Source organism: Ambystoma mexicanum, chromosome 12 (assembly GCF_040938575.1).
Source record: "Ambystoma mexicanum isolate Mex_15411 chromosome 12, UKY_AmexF1_1, whole genome shotgun sequence".
Lineage (NCBI taxonomy): Eukaryota > Metazoa > Chordata > Amphibia > Caudata > Ambystomatidae > Ambystoma > Ambystoma mexicanum.
The window spans coordinates 534,217,217-534,238,306 of NC_090936.1; the positions used below are offsets into that span (position 1 = coordinate 534,217,217).

The 21,090-nt window shown below is 40.6% G+C and overlaps 1 protein-coding gene across 1 annotated transcript in view; it reads right to left on the minus strand.

Annotated features, from left to right (window-relative positions):
• Positions 1-2,200: 2,200 nt before the first annotated feature.
• PNLDC1 (PARN like ribonuclease domain containing exonuclease 1) overlaps positions 2,201-21,090 on the minus strand; it is a 1,498,562-nt gene continuing 1,479,672 nt past the window's right edge. The window contains exon 20 of the mRNA XM_069628834.1: positions 2,201-2,278. The gene's annotated coding sequence lies outside the window, so the exon portion shown is untranslated. The remainder of the gene's footprint in view (positions 2,279-21,090) is intronic.

Sequence of the window (21,090 nt, forward strand, 5' to 3'; positions counted from 1 at the left end):
GACATTAGGCCCCAAGTGTGGGCAGCGATACAGCACACGCACCCAGATATGCCTGATCTCCAATGAATCATGCAGAGGACGATGCGAGATGACGAGGATCCTACTCAGTATATCTTTATATATAAAGCTGAATGTATATATATGTGTGTGTATGTTTTTCCGGCTATACAAATCCACACTGTTGAACACACTGCTATCTATACCTAATTTTGCATGGATTACTCATTTGTCTGGGACAAGATTGTAGTCTATGTTTGGATGCAAAAACTGTACTCCGTAGACACCCTCACTTACTGATGCTCACCCCCATTCACTACAGTAGGTACTAGAAAGAGGCAAAATTTGGAAAAGTCTCTGAAGCAAAATATTTGATATGTTGGTTATTCCTTTAAAATGTACTATTAATGTATACAGTTTGAAACTGTTTAATAAAGCAGTTTTAAAGGAAATTATATTTTTTTTAAATTACATTTTCTTTTATCACACCACTCCAAATATGGGAAATGGCAAGTTTCAGTTTGCTTAAGTTTCACGAGACGAGAACACAATCAATCAATCTTTCTTGGACATTTTCTCAAATGTGCTGAAGCCATTATGTGACTGAAACATGCCGCACAAAAAACAAACATCACTTGGAAAAGCTCCATCTGATGCAAAGCGAAAATCAACATCAAGAGCTTCTGAAACAAAGCAACAAACAGGAGCAACACTTGCCGACCAGCGGACAAGAGCAACTTTCTCCAGGGCAAACAAGATGCCAGAGCAAACTAAAGCAAGACTTGTTGACATGAGGACAAGAGCAACATCCTCCAGGGCACATGAGACACCAGAGCAAACCACTTGATCAGGACACGGGCCATGCCGGGTACCCCAGCTAGTAATCTATACAAAATGTGAAAGGACACTAATTTCAAAGCAGCAAGAAATTGATAACGTTCAATCAGCAAAGGTAATGTGCAATAGTTGATGAAAAAATGTTCCCATAAAAATTCCCACTGTGATCATTTCAAATCTTGCACAAATTTATGAAAGTATTTAACATGAAGATCTTGCATGGTGCTACATTCTACCAAGAAGTGAAATAGTGACTCTCGACCAGCAGCAAAGTGCCGACATTCAGGGCCTTGATTTTAAAAGTCTTTCCACATATAATGGCTTGCCGCTATTGGAAGAATATTAAAACAAAACCATAAAATGGTTCTGGCAAACCTCAATGATGGCTATTTAGTCAAATAGGTAGTTGGAGCACCCAATGTGCACTGGCATTTCACTAAATCCTTATACCTTTTGTAGGCAGTTAATTTATCAATTGTATTATACCAGTCTTGTCTCCATATTTGTTTCTTACACTGCACTGATTTTCCAAAAACCCATTTTATTCTATTGTACAGCACATATCTTATCTATTGGCTTAGCACGTTTTGCACTACTAATTTTGAAATCCGCCTATAAAGAATTAGACAGGGGCTACAAACCTATCATGCTGTTGGACCCTTTTCCAAATAATGTTTGCATTTAATGAGACTAGTCCTAACTCATACTTTAAAGTGGATATCGCACCGTTTGCGGAAGTCCCAAAACACTCATCCAAAATACACTTTCAATGTCATCATAATCAAAATCAGTCAAATGATTATATATTTCAAGACCATAACACAAAATGGGAATCATTTTGGCCTCATAAAATTTGATAATTGATTTTATTGACAATTTGCTAAATAGATTCCAAAAGTGTTTTAATTGCAGAAGTAGATGTCTTGTTTCATTAAAGAGGTACTCAACTATCAAGCTCTTACTCATTTTGGTGTACATTTGAAAACCTAGGTACTTCAGTTCAGATACTTCCTTTAGACATTCATCATTCAGTTTCCATATTTGATTCTGCAACTTTTTTCCAGCTTTAAACACTGACATTTTCGACTTATCAGCATTCACTGTGAGATCATTGGCCTTAGAATATTATCCAAATGCTCTTGGAACCAAAGATTAGAATGTCATCCACGTAGGTAATCCAGAATATTCTTGGAGCATTGTTAGTCATCGTTTCATAATCAATGATATTGAATTTAGTGTGTTTACCATTGGTTGGCTGGATTAAGAAGAAAAAGGATGATGAACAAGCTATCAAGTTAGCATTTGACCAAGAAACAAACATATTAACAAGTGGTCATACCAAACAACTTCAATGAACTCACTAGTGAAAAATAAACCACTTTTAATGTAAGTGGTTTGGTCTAGTGCTCTTCTTCCACTTTTGATGGCCTCACTGCATATGGCTCTGTAAGAAAAAGAGGTTAATTAATTGGACAGTTGCAGAGGCAGATTTGAAACTTGTAGTTAGTGTGGTATATACTGGAAGAGCACACGCAAATAACCAACACACTAGTCATCATCCACAAGGCTGTTGGGGCCTGGGACCACACTACGTGCAGTATTCTCTTACTAAATACTCTCATTCCAGATCCCTTCAATCTTCTCGCTCCAATTCTCTGCTGGCCAAATGCTTCTCCAAGCACAGAGGTGGGGGCAGATCCCTCTCCACAACTGGCTCCCTCCTATGGAACAGTCTCTCTCTCTCTCTCTCTCTCTCTCTCTCTCTCTCTCTCTGGAACCGGACCACCTCAAGTTCCGCAAATAACTCAAGACCTTTCTCTTCTCATCCTCCTTCCCTCTTCCCCTTCTGTGATAAACATCCCACCTGTCGCTGAGATTGGCAGCCTGATCCCTCAAGAGTCCAATAGGATCCTGGCCTCCCTGTCCAGTCACCACCAGCATCGCCCCCTGCACTGCCCTCTGGGCCCACACTCACTTGTTGGATTGTTTGCTTTCACCCTGCATTTACCTTGGGCGGTAGACCTGCCCCCTTTGCCTGGAACATCTCCGTCCATACACTTGCCTGTTGTCTTCCAACGGGCACCTCTGACACCCCCCTGGGGGACGCTATTAGTGCTTACCCTCACTCCACCCCTTTTTTCTTTCTCTTCACTGCACTTGCACGCTCTGAATGTCACAAGGCCTAGTAGGAGCATTGTTTGTTTCTTTTTATTCAGTGTCAATTCTTCAATGTATATTTGCTCCCTTCTTCCCTTTTGCCTTGTGGCATTTTGATACACTGTCTTGCTGCATAAGCGCCTTATAAATATCCAATAAATAAATCAAAATTCCTGGAGATGTTGTCGATAGCTTGTATGATTGTTGCTTCCCTTTATTTGCACACATTGGCGCACACTGCAAGGAGACTTCTGCTGCAACAGAACGTTTGTAACACTCACAGTATTTGTGAAAAGATATGGTGGTCAGATCTGTTTCCTAGTTGTCAGGAATAGTTTTGTCATTTCGCATATGTCAGACTGTCGCTTGGCCGACCTGCTGCTCATGCTTTTGATTAGGCTGGTATTGCAGGTGATGTCTTGTAGCTTATAATGCCCATTGTGCAGTAAAACTACAGGCTTTGTCAACAAGTTGTTCTCTCCCCTCATTGTTGATGAGGGTGGTATGATCACATGGTGTGTGGCATGACATGCAAATCTCTTTAGTTGATGAGGAGTTTGAGATATGTGCATTTGTTTGTTGGCCTTATTCCTAAATAAAAGGTTGGATGTGGCATCGTGCTTTCCCTGCAGTGTGAATGTTGGCCATTTCTTTAATGAAAGACTACATGTGGGCATCTGTCATTTTTTGAAAGCAGCATTTAAGCCCTTGTCTTTCACAGAAGCCTGCATGTGGACTGTGTCTTAACATAGAGGCTGCATGTGGGGAAATTTCCTTCACAGGTGACTGCATCTGGGTGTGATTTTGTTCAGTATATGCCTCAAATTACCCTGTTTATTTTGTGTAAGCTTCAAGTATGTATGTGTTTTTCAGGAGTGGCAACAAATGTGCCTCTTTCTATGCACACAAGGCCGATGTGTGCCTATTTAGTAGCAAGGCGGCTATTGTTCGTAAAAAATAATCAGATTTTTACAAAAATGTATTTCCTAAGTATTGGGCAGACACAATCTTTTCGGTTGCAAACATGCGACAGGATTATTGCAGTAGCAAGATTATCGCAAATAAGATAACAAATGTCTGCAACATTTATTTATAATCAGCATTTCAACAGTTATCCGGTGGCTGCATAATTATACCACATAAATATTGGGAAAAGTGATTATCCATTTATAAAATGGCTTCAGGATTAGAATTAAGAGATGCAGAAGTGTTATTTCTAAGGCATAAACAAAGCGGAAATCAATCATAAAACAGATCTTCGACACTGGTGATGAAGAAAGTGTTTAAAAAATTAGAAACACTTAGTAGAAACTATCAAAATGGTGAGAAATCAAAACTTTGAAAATGTACGTCTGGGTAGGCTGTATACCAAGAGGACTTAGAATATGCATCTTCCCAACATTTGAAGAGGTAGACAAAGTAGCATTAAATGAATGGGCGCAACTTTAGATTAAACCATCACAAGAAATTATAGTTTATGTTATAGATCAATCAACTAAAATTCATGAACGCACATTATCAGAAATCAAAACGATTAAAGAAGAAAAAAAAGCCATAAACATACCAGAAGTATATTTTAAAAACAATCACATTTGGGATGAATATTTATCAAAATCCACAGCTGAGCTCAACAGAAAATAAAATGAAAAAATGCCTTAGAGATGAAACTGATTTTAAAAACCAAATGATATACACTTTTCAGAAAAATATAAGAAAACCAATAAGAATGGATGTATCCCTAGAACCATTACCTCCCCCAATCAGCTCATCACCACTACCTTCTGAAGTTGAATCATGGAGAAGTAGTGATTTAAAACAAGAAATATCATCTCGCTTGACAAATACAAACACAGATGTCCTTCTTTGAAGAACTAAGAAGGTACAAACAGAGAGCCAGACAGAGCAATTTTACAACAGAATTTCCAAGATCAATTAGAAAATCCCAAGAATACCCAAGTACCTCAACCTCATACAACCACACACAAGAGACAAGAGGGGGGGCAAAAGGACACACAGAAGAAAATACAACATTATGACAAGATCCAATATCATGGAGAAGTAGTGATTTAAAAGAAGAAATATCATCTCACTTGACAAATATAAACACAGATGTCTTTCTTTGAAGAACTAAGAAGGTACAAACAGAGCGCCAGACAGAGCAATTTTACAACAGAATTTCCAAGATCAATTAGAAAATCCCAAGAATACCCAAGTACCTCAACCTCATACAACCACACACAAGAGACAAGAGGGAGGGCAAAAGGACACACAGAAGAAAATACAACATTATGACAAGATCCAAAAGGAACAAAGAATGTAACCAGTAGATCTTGTAATTAATCTATCTAGTATACCTTTATCAAATATTACTGTTGATTTATCAGAAAAAACAATCACCCTACTCAATGTAGAAGGAATGGACATGGACTAAACTTTACAACAATTCACAACAGAACAGAATATTGAAACCAATCTGGCAGAAGAAAGTCAATTGAAACCACACTCAAAATGTCCATAAATCTGCCTGTGGACAATGTTGTAGATGTGTTCAACATAGCTCTAGCAGAATATCTTAGATACCTACAGCTCAACATTAAAAAACAATGGTCAAGTACAATCTATTGTACTATGAGAAGAAAGCCCTAGCTGAGCTGAAAACAAATCCAGAGGTTACAGTGAAATCAGAGGACAAAGAGGGGAAAATAGTCCTTATGAATAGACAGGACTATATTCAGGAAGCCTCATAACAACTTAACGATAAGAAGTACTATCAGAGATCTAACCCTCTGCTGGAATTAACCCTGGAATGGAAAGAGCCAACTAAGAACTGCCATGAAAATAGGTATATTGAATGATGATGAGTACAATTATAAGAATGTACAATTTCCAATCATGGCGATCATATACTTTGTACCTAAAATACATATTCACAAGATGTCCATTGTGCGGACCCATTTTCAATGGAATTGGCTCATTAACAGAGAGAATATCAGAATACATAGATGTCCACCTAAATCCTCTGGCTTCAGATCTAGCATCCTACATCAAGGACACAAAGCATGTTATTAAGCAATTGGAGTCAAACAATAGATGTGTAACTCTAGATGTTACATCCCTTCACACAGATATTTGACATGAAAAAGGAATAGAAACAGAATATTTTCTTAAAACAAGATTTATGTCTTACTTTGATCAAAATCAGATGATATTATCTATGTTGAAGTTCACTCTCTTTAACAATATCTTCAGCTTCAATGGAGAGCTGTACCGCCAACAATATGGAAAAGCCATGGGAGCAAAATATGCACCATCCTATGCAAATCACTTCATGGGTCATTATGAGAGAGAACATGCTTGAACACCCACAGCCTTCACCAATGCCAACAATATTGTTTATGGGGGTCATTTTATAGATGACTTTTTAATTATCTGGGATGGAAATGTACAGTAATTGGCTAAATATATTGAATATCTAAGCACAAACAATGACAATATCAAATTGACAATGAGCCAAAGCGAGGAAAGAAATGTTTCTTTAGATTTGGAACTGTATGTAGAACAAAATATGGTACACACACCACTTTATGGTTGCACTACTCAGAGCATTACTGCCATGTTTCCCTTCCCTCTCTCTGGCACTTCCCCGCTCCCCCTCCCCCTTGCCTTTGCGCTTCTCGTTCTCACACTTGCACGATCTGAATGACACTAGGCCTAGTAAGATAAGATTGTTTGTCTTGTCCTCCTTCTGTTTCCCCTCCCTTGTCTTGTCTCGCCTAGAAACGCTTGTGTACAGGCACGTTATAAATGACATATCATATCATATACCAGAAACCAACAGCAAGCAACTGTATACTGCATGCCAAAAGTAATCATATCAAATATCACCAATAATATACCTTATGTAGAGTTACTAAGAACAAAAAGGAATTGTAGGGGCAGTAAAAAATATCAGAAACATGTCGACAATACTGTCAAGAAATTTCAAGCAAGAGGTCATCAACAAAAAACTTTGCAGAAAGCACTGTTAAGAGCCAATACCAAATAAAGATCAGAACTTTCACGCAATAAAGACACCAATCAGAGTGTACTGGACAACATAATTAGATTCATAACCACGTACAGTTCCAATGTCAAGACAGTACAAACTTCTTTAACTAACACTGGAATATACTTCGTCTAGACACAAAGACTTAGTGAAATTTATTGATGAGAAACCATCCATGACTTTTTTCGAAATTGTAAATGATTAAAAACCAGATCAGTCCCCGTTTTTTGAAAATCAAAACAACAGAGCGAGGTACTGCAGTCTTTATGGAAATTATCACCTTTAAAAGGAAACTTTAAATGTGGTGCCTGCAAAATATGTCCACACATGTTGGTTAAGGTGGATACAATACAATTACTCAATGGTGTTCCAAGAGAAATTAACTGACTTCATAAACTGCAATTCAATGGGTTTCTAGTTCTGTATGTGTCACTCAGGGTTGATATTTCGTGGAACCTGTGAGCGCACAGTGTTTATGTTGCTGGATATTGAGATGGTGGTTTTGATGTGCCTGTTCTCGTGCGTCAGTATAGTTTTAATGCACATGTTGGGGGTCTGAAGTGTTATGCTTGCAGGCAGGTGCCATTGGTGTGCTGGGGACTGCTGGGCAGCCAGGCACATGGTATGTGAATAAGCAAGCATGAGGGTTGCATTATGGACTTTGGCATGCAGTAGCCTCAGGACATAAAACTGAGGTGATTTTTAGGGTAACAATAATTGTACTGCCTATCTCACAGGGGTAGCAAAGAATTACAGCCATGCCAATCACATCTATCTCTCATTTGTGTCCCAAGCAGTTACAAACAATTGTCTATTTTTTCTTTATACATTCAGAGTAAGCTACCAGTCCATTCTTCTTCTCATCACTGAGTGTGTACAATCTTCTTACAGGTATTACTGAAGAAAGAAACACCCTTAATATTTGAAGATGTTTCCTTTTAAGGGTTGACCAGTTTCTGCATCTCGTTGTTATGTTGCATTCCTCAGGACCAAATAACCATTTTCTCAGGTTCCTTAATTTTCTGGGTGACTTCTACAATTTAATACATTTCAAATCAATGTATTTATTTTGTAAAACAAACATCCATAAAACATTACATCATTATACATCACATACAACTCACAAATTACAAGGTGAAAACTGATGGTACATAAATATCAAATCCTGGAATATGAAAATAAAATCCCATCAATAGCCCTAAAAACAAAACAATACAGCATTGTACAACACATACTAAGTATAACAAGCCTTGGCAATGCCAACAGTTTTGACTTTTGTGTAGGCGTAGGAAATGCATTTCCCAGGCAATGCCATAGTGGTATTAACTGGCCACCAATGGTTGCAGGTGCAATATGGTGCAAGTAAAGGGAATATATTAGCAGTGCCTGGCAAATGCCTAATACTTATGCGCAAGCCAAAACTATTTGCTTTGCCTATGCTTGTTTATAGAACCCTCATTATGGCCAAAAACCCTCAGAACCCTCATTATGCCCAAAAATTGACTATTGCAGTGCCCTCTACTTAGGAAACAGCCAGGAGAACCTGAATAAACTTCAAACAACCCAAAACAACGCTATCAGAGCTGCCCTAAACATCCCTCGTAACCATCACATCTCGGAATCCAGAACCAATCTAAAGTGGCTACCTGTCAAACAGAGAATCTCACTGAAAACACTTGCCCTCACACACAAATGCTTGGCGAATAAGGCCCCCCCTACCTCTGCAGTCGGCTGTCCCGCCACTCGACATCCCGACCTCTAAGAACCACCAAGACCCACTGTCCATCGATCCCGAGGTTGAAACTCCAAAAAGCGGGGGTACAAGCTTCTCTGTCTTCGCTTCCAACCTATGGAATGCCCTGCCCATTAGAATCAGATCTGAAGACTCTTTCAACACATTCAAGTCCAAAACCAAATATTGGCTCTTCAACCAGCACTAAGACACGTTCTACACACCTTGCCTTCGATACTCCATTATATATATATAGACACTTGTTATGTCTCATGTTATACCCGCATTGTAATTTATGTATATAGAATGACTTGTTCATTATCCTATGTATTTTTTATATATGTATATATGCTCTGTATGTAAATCCTGCACAACTGCGTAATCTTTATGTATGTCTATATGCTGGGTATGTAACCTTTGCATAAATTGCGCCCTGATGCCACCGGGCCTGATGGTTTGCGTGTTACAAATAAACAAATACAAATACAAATAACAGAACTTCAGTGAAAGACATGCATAGTGCTTATAAAACGAGTGGCTGAAGGCATACCTGGTTAAGAACTTTGTATTACACAAGCATCATGTTTACAGCTCCAATTAAGTCATTAACTCTCAGAAGACTTCTTTGAAAAAACACTGGCAGGCACTTCGAGCACAACGTTTAATGGTAAGGCTTCATGAACCTTGTTCAAATAAATCCTAGGAGTATGTGTATTGAATGGTGAGGGAAAGGGCGTGGGTGGGAATGACCATAGGGATTAGCATTGCCATGGGCAGTCAATAGGTGGTGTAACGAATCCTGAGGTATTGACACTGCTTTAGATGGGGAAGCCCCTTTCCATGAGGCCAGGGTGGTGAGGCCGCTAGCCGTTAACCATCCTGGTGGTGGTACTCAGCAAGAGGATCTTGTGGGGAGAGAGAAGCAGTGACCACTTATAGAGAATGCGTTATGCCCTTCACCCTCCGACAGTCCCAAGATCCCTCTTATTCCCTATTACCTATTACTTCCATGTGCTATAGTAGCACATCCCCAATGGGGCGAGGAAGAGGCCACGAGGAATGAGGATTACTTGCCAGAACAAGTACACGCGTTCTGTTCTGCCGCACAAACCGAGAACTCGGCGAGGGCCCCCGAAGGCCCAGAGTGTAGGACGGCAGACAGTGTCCAGGAAGGTCACATGCTCACAGAAGTGCTCACAGAAGGTACGCGATGCAAGAGGCAGACCGGAGGGGAAGCAGGACACTCTCCGGTAACTGAGGCTGCTGGCGTGCAACACAACTGATGGAGAACTGCAGGGAAGGAACGCGGAAGACCAAGCGAAGTCCCGAGAAGCCAGGAAAGCTTCTGAAGCTCTTGGGAGACCCGCAAACAGTCTGAGGGTGACGGCCCGGACCCTACATGTACAGGGATGGCTGGTCACAGGGCTGCAGAGACCCATAGATTGAGAAGGGCCCGAAGCAAAGCAAGAACGCAATATCCACAGAGGCAGAGTAACCTAATGGAGGCGGTCTGGGGCCCATACTATAAAGACATAGCCCTACCAGTTATTTAGGGGAGCACAAACTGTACATACTTAAGTGGCATGCACAGCGCTTGGAAGGAGAGTAAACCAAGGCTGTGGATCAAGGGGCAAAACAAACAAGGAGAATGGTGGGCATTACCTAGTGAAGGGGGTTATGAGACCCATACAACAAAGACACACCCCTATCAGTAACTAAGGGTAATACAAACTTTACAAACATCAGTGTTCCACACATGCCTTTACAGAAGAGTAAACCAAGCTATGGGTTAAAGGAAGATCAAGCCATAAGAACGTGATACATGAGCAAGCAAAGGGGCTCTGGGATACCCATAAAGAAAGCATACCACACCAAGAAATAAAGAGGAATAAAACTTTGCAAACACCAGTGACCTGCACAGACCTTGACAGGAGAGTAAACCAAGGCTGTGTAAGGAAGAGAGATTAAACAATGAGAGCATTGTGAACCATCAGTGAAGGGAGTCTGGGACCCAGGCCGGGGAAGAGTACCCCAATTTACAAGTAAAAGGAATACAAGGGACACTCAAAGACCTTGGCAGGAGAGTAAACCAAGGCTCTGGTTGGAAGCAAATATTGAGAGAGAGTACTCTGAAACTAACAGCATGGAGTATCCTACTTGGCAGGAGAGGGCGCCAAGGCAAGAAGTAATGAGACTAGGGTCTGGGACCCTCAAACCGGCTTGGCCAAGTTGACCACACCATTCTTCCTCATCGCAGAACCTGGGAGTCAGATCTATCAAGGAAAGAAAGACTCTTCTTTTTCATCTATTACAGAAACAGATACGAAGTTGTATAAAGGTGGAAAGACTGTGGGGAAAGGGAGACAACACCTTGAGTCTTGTGGAACTTGTGTTGACTTTTCTACAGCTTTTTGGAACTTTTGTTTTGAACTACAAAGTTAGGCTGCAGGTCGGCAGTCACAGAGACATTTCCCTTTGCACGTTTTGTTGAGTTTAGCTTGTGAGGGATAGGTTAGGGTTTGGACACAGTACAGCAAACTTTACTTTGGACATTTTGACACCAACAGTTTCATAAAATAGTTTTGTGAAGGCAGGTACCACTCTTAGCAAAAGGGCTAGTTTGGATTTCCTCCCACCCCACCATTTCTGTTATTAATAAAAGTCTTTGCCAATCAACATGCCACCTTTGTGTCTGTCTCCTACTCCTAGACCATCCCAGTGTTTAAATAACCAAACAACACCTACAAGCTTTGTGCCCCTACTCATATGCAATTTCTCCCTAGCTTTACTCTAATGCAACAGTTTCAGCTTATAGGTGGCGCTTTAGTGCCACCTAATTGCCAAGACTAAAAATTCCCAAAATAAGAACCAGAATATGTTAAGATCTTATGAATATTGAAATTTCCAGAATTTTGAAGCTTGTCTGAGATATAAATGTAAAGACCAACCAATTTGTGGAAACTCAGCCTTTAATAAATAACATAGCGCTAGACGGCATGTCAAAAATAATTAATATTTTCAGATTGGTTTTAGCTTCTTAAACTTAATATGTGAGTAAGCAGGACAAAAAATACCAAAATGTAAAAGGTGCTTACATGGTCCATTGCACAGTAAACAATTGGTTTCGTACAAACGTCCCGATCAAACAGCAGACGTCCTGATCAAAACCCTCTGCATTGTCCACAAGGCTTTCTGGGACATGGTTCCAAAATACCTTCAACTATCCCTCCGCAAATACCTCCCCTCTCGAGCACTTCACTCCTCTACCTCTAACTTCCTCAGGGTCAGTCGTTTTTCAAAGAAACAAGCTGGGGGTAGATCTCTGTCTTCGGCTGGGGCCTCCATCTGGAACAGCCTCCCTGCTACTCTGAAACTTAAGGAGAACCATCTCCGGTTCTGGAAGCACCTCAAGACCTTCCTCTTTGCTTCTGCCTTGGCCCCCCTCTCCCCTGCTGATCTGCTCTCACTTGGCACTGTGAACCTGGCCAACCCTCTGTCTTCCGGGCCCAGGCACCTGCTCACCCTGCCACCCTCCCGCACTGCCTCCAGGCCACCCATTTGCACTGGGGTCTGTATCTGTACCCATACAGCCCCCCCTTTTCTTCCTGCACTTAGACATACCCTGTCTGCTGCCTTAAACCCAGCACTTGCCACTTGCTCGCTGCACTACCACTGTTTGTTGCCTTTCCATTTATTTATTTATATGTGTTTATCGGTTTTCTCCTTTTCTCCGCAATTTCCACTTCTCGCCCACTCCCATGCACTTTTCCCCGCTCCCATGCTCTTGCGTGTTCGCAATGTCACTGGGTCTAGTAAGATCATTGTTTTGTTCTCCCTTGTTTCCCCTCTCTTGTCTGGTTGTGCTCCAAAACACTTGTGTACGAGTGCAATATAAATAAAATATCAATATCAGCAGTAAAAGATTACTATCATTTTTCTATTAATCTGAATTGCAGATGTTAGAAGACTTTGTCCAGCCCATTAATATCCCTATTTGTCAAATTCCTTGCATATTTTTGACACCACTGCTTTGTCCAATTTTTCATATTATCTAGTTTCTTTTCTTTATTTTCTGCAGGGGCTAAACCCTAATCGCACTTACTCAAATTGGAGAGGCCATATTTTGGTTCCTACCACAACGCCGGGTCATTTTACACATCCATCTCATGGCATCTTGGGGCGCAGCAGCGGCAGAAATACACAAGGGAAGTCTTTAAGGCAAAGCAGACGAAATGTTGCTGTTCCTGGTTATATTTAATGTCTCCACTCCAAATTAATCGTAGTTGCATATTAGATTACACACTAACCTAATTAGTAAAAATCCTTGCATATTTTTTACACCTGGGCTAACAGCTATATAGGTTTTCCTTTGCTTCACTGTGGACATTAGAAAGTGTGACATGATCAACAGAAAAGTGTGAAAGGCCAATAAATCCTTTACATTAATTGAAAATCAGACTATATGCCCAATTAATATCTTGGTTACAACTGTGTTTACTAAATTCCTTGTGCTCTTGCCTATGGTGGCCCCTTCAACTCACTATGCCCCCCTCCATTCTCCTATCAATTGGCTTTGCCTGCACCTCCTCATTGCTCTGCCATGTAATCGTGATCCTCCCACTCCAGATTCCACCATTTCATTCTCAGGGTTTGCCTATCTCCCCTCTATCACTTTGGCTCTTTTGGAGCTTATGGTGCCCTCTCTCTCCTCATACTTGCTCTCTCTTTCTCTCTCTTAAAACCTCTTCTCCACCTCCTCCTTCTCCTCTTTCAAAGACTTGATGTTCCATTGCTCCTCCTCTCTCTACCTTAACTTCATTCTCTCTTCTCCTTCAATCTTTGATGTTCCTCCTTTCCACCTCTCCTCTCATTCTTCTCCTCTCCAATCGCGGATGTTCCCTCCTTCCTGACCTCATCTCCCTTCTCCTTCCTTCTCTCTTAAAATCACTGGTGTTTTCCTTCTCCTACCTTCCTCTCACCCTCTTCCTCTCCTATTATCTCTGATAGTCTTCCATTCATCCTCTTCACTCTGCATCTATGCTTGCTCCTTCTCCAAACAGCAATGCTATTTGGACAACTGGGCCTCTTCTTGAATAGGCATACCCACTGCCCCCCCACTCATTGCCCCTCACTTCTCCCCGGCACTGTCTCTGTTAAAGTACAGTCAGGTGCAGATGTTTTTTAACTCTTAATTTGAATTGGCTAACTGCTCTTTGTGTGTTCCCGATCCTCAATCAACTGCAGACCAACCCTTTGTAAAGGACAGCCACCATCTTCAGTTGGTCTAGAACACCTGGATGGTAAAGGATCATGGCACACTGACAAAGCACCCTGCAGGTCTCCCCTGCTTTTCCGTGTTCCGGTTAGACAGCAATGCATGAGCGCAGAAGGTCGCATTTGATGGTCGACGTTCTGCCTGGCAGGTTTCCCTAGCACACCAAACATTTCTCTGAACGCCAGTGTGTTCTTCTTTTTCTGGCGAGCTGTTCCTCTGTTAGGGTGAGTGCCTGATGATGGGGGTATGGATGGTTCTACCACTATATATGGGAGATAATATTTCCTTACAGGGTCAGAGGTCTGCATGGTTATGGTTATAATGAATTGATCTGCCGCCCCATGTAGATGGGATGGTTGGGATAGCCAGGCAATCTCCCCCATGCTGCCCCTGGATACAGCATCACACGCCTCGTGGTGGCACTCAGCTTAGTTGGCGACCCACCACCATCCAACCTCAACCCAAGACAGTGAACCTTGTCCCATAACACATTCACAATACAGGAATTCCAGGAAGGAACAGAATGTCACACAGATGTCTGTGCGACCATCACATAGTGGCTGGCTTCTCTACAAGTCACACAACATTTGAGCTTGAATAGATATCCATCTAAAAGTCACACATCAAACTTAAAAAGACATTGACAACAACAAGGCAGTAGAAAAAGGTGTATTTCGTACTTTCAGGGAATAATCTTGACAGGAGGTAGCCCGCAGAGATATACTGACATGCAAGGCAACAACCAAGTCCACATGCAGAAGGTATCAGTGTTACTGCAGTGATATTGCTTCCTTTGGCGCTTACAGGAAGTGATGTCATCAGAGAGGAGGGTCAATGGAAAGGTGATGTCACCCCTTCTATACGTGGCATTTTTTTTTAGTTGATATCCATGTCTTGTTTCTCACCAAGCTAAAGACAAATAGCACTCCCCAATCACCAGCTGCTAACCACTGGATTTTGTTTCATCTGCCACTGCATCTTGATAATTAATACAATAATTTCAGGATAGATCTAACTACTAAACTATTCCTTGAACTCTTAAACTCTTCCTTAAAGCGTATGTATTGCAGCCCACAAAATTCCTCACTTGACACATGTTCCCACATCTGTCGCCACCTCTCTGAATCGGTCTGCATGTATCGTCAGCATTTTATCAAAATACTGTTTCAAATCAATATAAATAACAATGTGCACAGCGACAAGTAGACAGAGTGTCAGGGAGGAATAGTGTACACAAACTTGGAGGGTCATGATCACATACACTGAGGACGCACAAAGTGAAATTGAGCAAAGTAGAGGGAGAGAGTGAGTAAAGCATCACAGGTGAAAGAGTAGTGAGGATAGGTAACCGAGACAGCAAGAGCGATAGCAGAGGGTAAAATAATGAATGAAAACCACCAGGATAGAAAAGAAAAGAATGGGGCGTCGGAAGCGGCTGTCCGTTGTACGGCAGTGCAGCATGACGGCTCTCATTGCGTTCCTGTTCCTGTAGGTCCCTTCCTCAAATTGTGCCTGTGCGCGTTGCTCTGACTCCTTCCTTTTCAGAGGGGACTGCTGTTACCATGTTCTGCCACGCTTTGCTCTGCTTTTGGAAAGCCTGGTTTGGTGCCCTGAACCCGCAGCCACCATGCCCGCAGCCACTCTGCCCTGCCTCATGGCCGCTCTGCCCTAGTGGTCTCTGTTCCTGTTGCGAGCTCCAGTTTCCGGCCGAGCTGCAGGTACGTCTCACTGTCCCTCTGTGTTAAATTCTCTCTTTGCCTGCCACTCGACGTTCTGCCTGTTTGCCCTCCTGCATTCCTACGAGTGGCACTAACACGAGTGTAAATTGCTGCCCTCAATGGCTTTTTCCGCTTACAAGTGTTCTGCGATTCGTCCTGCAGTCGCTATACGATGCCTGAAATAATTAACCCTTTGTGTGATTCCCCGGTATCTTTGTCTGCTTCAGAAAAAGACTGGCTCTCAGAAGTCCTGGCTCACAGCTCTTGTAGGAGAGAGCGTATTCATACAAGGCACACTGAGTCACCGCCCGAGCCCTTGGGCTCTTTTGATAAGCCCTGCACAACTCCAGTTAAAAGCTCTGGCTCGACAATTAAAGAGTCCAGCAACTAAGGGCAAAATTAACAAAAGTCATACAAACCATCGGGTAGTCCGTTCTAACTCTCAGGCAAGCAACGTGGGCTCATTCATTCCTACCCCACCGGTAACTTCCAGTGGGGAGGATAATGCTACCAAGGTCACCCCAGTGGCTCCCATAGCCTCTGAAATCATTGGGGAATGGCTATCTTCCACCATGCTGGCACCCTCTTCTCCGGTGGGGAGTGTTGATACTTTCACTGACACTTCCCCTCCTGCTTCGCTGAAGGATGCTGAAATGAACCCCATCTTTGAGCACTGGAGTCTTTGGAAAGATACTCTTGTAAAGGAATTGAATAACTGTCTCACTTCAGAGGAAGATATGCAAAAGCATACAAAAAGATCCAGGACATTGCGCCTTTATAAAGATAAATGCAGATGTATTTTATTCGCATCTGTAGTATGAAAATTGCCCTTCTAATTACACGTGTTTCGGCCCCTATCGGCCTTATTCAAATTAGGGCTGGTGTAATCAAACTGATACAAAATTAGATATACAGAACAATGTATTATGGCATACATATTCGAGGCAAAAGCAAAAAAGAAAATGCAATACATGCACTGAAAGTAATATAATATAAGAACATCAAAATGATTGTATAGATAACAAACAAAAACATTAATTTATAAATTGTAAGAGAATTGTTGAACTGGAAGGGGTAGAGAGTGGAGACATACAAACAAAACAGGAGACAAAAGACAAGTAATGCATTAGTCACGGTTATTCACTAAATAATGTGTGCAGTAAAAACCACGGCTACTTCATGTCAAAACTTACCCACACTGGGGTTCTTTGACTTCTCATTCAGAAAAAGTGTGTATTGGGTCAAATCCCATTGTTATCTAATCAGTTACCAAGAGAGAGATATAAAATTGTCCTTCAATTCAGAGTTATCACGTGTAGAATGCTGCACTCGAGTCTCAGTAAGATACTGCACTTGATTAATTTTCATGTTAAATGCTAATGTTAAATGCTTCGTTCGGCGCTTCGTTTCTTTATAAGTGTCATGCTGCAAACATAATAGTGCGAACGCAGTATGGCTCCTCCATTCTATGTTATTTACATTTAATAAAGTTGAGATAACGCGTATATTCTACTATTTATGAATGCAATGGTATGAGTTGCTAATAAGCTGGGGCAATCTGATAAGTTACCAAGAAAAAAATATAGAATTGTCTTTCAATTCAGAGTCATTGAGTATAAAATGCTGCACTCATGATTCAGTATAATACTGCACTCGATTGCTTGCGCTGTTAAATGCTGCGCTCGGTGCTTCGTTTCTTTATACATGTCCTGCTGCCAGCACCATAGTGCGAACGCGGTATTGCTCCTCCATTTGAAGATGTTTATGTTTGACTAAGTTGAGTTAACGAGTGTGTTTTACAAGTTATGATGTATCATGTAACGTTTTCACGTCCACAATCAAAAATCGCAATACTATGAATCGGTAAATACGCTGAGGCAACGGACGCCACTTACTTGAAAAGGAAAGTAGTCCCTCGCATCGGCTTCCCTGATCCACTCGAGCGCCATCTTGGGACTATTTTAACTGTTCCCATGGCTACCTGATGCTGAATAGGCTTAGCAACATGCGCGCAGATCCCTTAAACTGCATGAGCTGATAGACGTTTGTATTTGCTGGTTTTACCCTCTAATGAGCCATAGTCACGAATATATCCCTACGTGATTACATTCCTCGAACTATTTATGGATATTTTAGAAAAAATGCTGTTGCGTCATTGTTGTATAATACCTTACAGGTATATACTCACTGAATTAAATATTCTAATGTTTACTAGAGGTGAACTAGTCATTAACTGTCAATTCAAGAGCAAAAGAGTATTTGTCAGAGAGTAAGCATATTAATTCTTGCTATGGGTGAACGTATTATTGACTTTCAATTTCAGAGTAATAAAAAGTATTTGACAGAAAATCAGTATATTAATGAACACAAATGTTAATCTGCATTGTCACGTTAGTTGAGACAGTCATTACCTTACAACTTTAAAAAATACTGGTACCTATACCATAACAAGTCATTATCAGCATGTCACAAAATTATAAACACATAGGGGAAATTAGATATATTTAAGTAACTATTAGAATGGTGCCATTTCAGTATCAAGAATTAAGCCAAGTACAGTTGTGTTAAAGAAACAAATGATTTCAGCTTCTGCTTGGCGCAATGCTCGGACTCTATCCCCTCCTCTTGTTCATAGTAACGTGCTTTAAACCAATAAACTGTATATCCGCCTTATCGTCCAACTGGTGATTCTGTTGCCAATGAACTGCCAGGGGTAGGGTGGGGTCTTGACTCCCAATTTTTGCCAAGTGTTCACGGATTCTGATTCTAAGCTCTCTTTTAGTGCTACCTATACACAATTTTTTACAAGTGCATCTGATAGCATAAACAACAAACTTTGTTCTACAGTTAGTTGAATGTTTATTTACAAATACTTTTCCATTGTGATTCTCCAGGCTCCTACTTTTATCTCCCACAAATTTGCACATTGTGCAGAAACCACATTTTCTGAAGCCTGGCTCAATTTTGGTAAGCCAAGTAGTTTAATTATTCTTTGGTGTAGCTGGTAACATGGATGGGCAAATTATGGTTTTCAGAGTATTAGCTTTCTTGAAGATGATGTTCGGACTATCATCAATAGATTTGGTCAGATGTTCGTCTAATTGTAATAAGTACCAATGTTTTTTTAAAGTTTTTCTGGTCAATTGATGGTCTTTGTTGTATTGGGTTACAAACATGAGTTTCATTTGTTTATCCTCTAAGGGGTTTCTTCGGGGTCAATGTATCCTCTTGTTGAAATTCTTCATTTTTTCAAAAGCTTTTTGGAGACACTTTTTTTGGATAACCTCTTTGTTTGAATCGACTCCTCAGAAGATTGCATTCTTGTTTAAAGCTCTGATCATCTTTGCAATTGCACCTTGCACGTATATATTCACCAAAGGGGATGTTATGGATGGTGGTGCGTTGGTGACAGCTATATGCATGCAACACTGAATTTACTTCCGTTGTCTTGCGAAATGTCCTTGTTTCCAAGTGATCCTCCTTAACATAGATAGTAAGATCTAGAAAATGAATGGATTCTACATTAGATTCTCCTGTAAATTCAATCTCAAATTGATTCTGGTTCAGTCTTTCTGTGAATTCTTGTAGTGTAGTTACAGACCCTTCCCAAATTAGGAAAATATCATCAATGTAGAGGGTCCAAAGTTTGACTTGATCTTGGAATGCTGGGTCTTGATATACTGTGTACTCCTCCAACATCCCCATAAAGATGTTTGCTAATGAAGGGGCATACTTGGTCCCCATTGCTACTCCTTTTCATTTTTGAAATAGACAGTTGTTAAAAGTAAATACATTTGAGTCCAAAGTTATCTGTAGCATTTCTTTCAACATTTCTATTTGGCCATACTATGATGCGGAATCATTTTTGAAGTTGTAATCAATAGATGCTAATGCCCATTTATATTGTATAGACGTATACACTGCTTTAACATCAAAGGTCACCAGTAAATAAGATTTCTACCAGACAAATGATTGAAGTATCTGTATAAGATTAGAAGAATCCCGTAAGTAAGATTTGACTTGGATCGCTCGTGGTTTCAAAATTAATTTCATCCAGATATTCTGATACGTTTTCTGAGACCCACCCAATACCGCTTAATATTGGCCGGCCTTCAGGTATACTTAGGTAACTTTTGTGAATCTTAGGTAAAAAGTATATTGTTGGCGTTACAGGATTGTTTGTGATGAAATAGGAGCGCTCGTCATCTGTTTTAAGACCCTTTCTATGCCAGCTTGCTATTGATTATCATGTGTGAGCACTTTATAGAAAGTATCAATCACACTATCTGATGACAATGTGGATTACATTTTGATTATGTTCTCAATTCTTTGGTACTCAAAAGGTCTGGTTTTATTCTTAATTCATAAAGTAGGTTATGCATCTCAAAACTTTCATCTTCAGTTAGTGATCTTAGAATGAAAGTGTCCTCTATGTCTTGTATCGTGAACTCACTCCTGGGCGTCTTTATTTCTTTAGGTACAAAATTCCCAGAAGCTTTTGTCGCAAAAAATGTCTTTAGTCTTAGTTTGCGTATAAACTTAAACAAGTCAATGTGTATGTCTATATCATTAAACTTCTGTGTCGGTGCAAAAGAAACCTTTATTGAGTAATCTCCTCTCATCTTCTGAAATTGGTCTTGTAGAAAGATTAAGAACCAAGTCTTTACTTATTTGGTTTTGTTGAATTCTTTTGAGGTTGCCCTCGTTAGTCTTTTGTTTTCCGCTGTGTTCTCTTGTCCTCCGCCGCTTGCGTCCCCCCTCCTTCCTCTCCTCCTTGTGGTAAAATTGGAGTGTTCACCATTGGGGATAATTGAAAACGGACCGATTTCTGTGGTTGGGTTCTGTTACCCTTTTTATATCTTTTGATTTGATTCATGTAACCTTTATCCTGTTTATGTTGTGGTGCTTCAGTATCTGCTGTGTCCGGTTCTGAATCTACCTCTGAGCTGGCAGATGACGTATTTGGTGTAGAGTTGCGTGAAGATGGTTTGATGTAGTTGTCATATTTCATTTGAAAGGTATATACTCTTATCTTCTTTATAATCGCGATCATCTCTATAGCTTTTTCTTAATTTTCTGATTTTAACTTCATCTTGGTATATTTGCAAAATGTCATACATTTTTTCATAATTCCTCAGTTTGGTCTCTTTGTTAGATTTCATCTCTTTTATTTCCTTCTTAACGGTCTCAATCCCTTCTATTTCCCACTTGTGTTCCCTTGATGCATGTTCTATTAGTAAGTCTATCATTTTCATGGAGCTGTTACTTAAGTTTGCTTCCCATGCTTCCGCTAAATCGGCATCATCATTGTTACTAAAGTTGGGGAAAA